The sequence below is a fragment of the Myotis davidii genome, unplaced genomic scaffold, assembly GCF_000327345.1.
Source record: "Myotis davidii unplaced genomic scaffold, ASM32734v1 scaffold913, whole genome shotgun sequence".
Taxonomy (NCBI): Eukaryota; Metazoa; Chordata; class Mammalia; order Chiroptera; family Vespertilionidae; genus Myotis; species Myotis davidii.
Window position 1 is genome coordinate 430,950 of NW_006284344.1, and position 740 is coordinate 431,689.

A 740-nucleotide genomic window follows, 5' to 3' on the forward strand; every position below is an offset into this window, starting at 1 on the left:
GACAGGGGACCAGGCCACACCCCCTGCCCCGGTGCCAGGCCAGGGACCTCAGGCCACACCCCCTGTCCTGGTGACAGGCCGGGGGACCTGAGGCTGTGTCCCCCCCACCCAGCAGGGCTTGACAGGGGACCTCAGGCTGTGCCCCCTGCCCAGTGGGGCTTGATGGGGGACCTCAAGGTGCACCCCCTGCCCCAGTGCTGGGCCAGGGAAACTCAGGCTGCTCCCCTCGCCCAGTGGGGCTTGATGGGGGACCTGAGGTTGTGTCCCCCATCCAGTGGGGCTTGACAGGGGACATTAGGTTGTGTCCCACTCCCAGCACTGGGCTGGGGAACCTGAGGCTGTGCCCCCCGCCCAGTGGGGCTTGACAGGGGAATCTCAGGCCATGTCTCCCACACAGTGGGGCTTGACGGGGGCCCTGAAGCTGCACTCCCCACCTGGTGGGGCTTGACAGGGGACCTGAGGCTGTGCCCCCCACCTGGCACTGGGCCAGGGGACCTGAGGCTGTGTCCCCCACCTGATGGGGTTTGACAAGGGTGGGCCAGTTGGGTCTGGATCTCACCCAGTGAGGGTGGGGCCGGCTGGGTCTGGGTCTCACACAATTTTGAGGAGCTGCAGGTGGGCAGAGACTTGACTCTGGATATTGTGGCATGCCCCAGACTCTGACAGGAGGAAGATTTTCATATATATTTTACTAATTTTCTTTCATCTCTGACAATTCTATTAGAGCAGTGGTTCTCAAC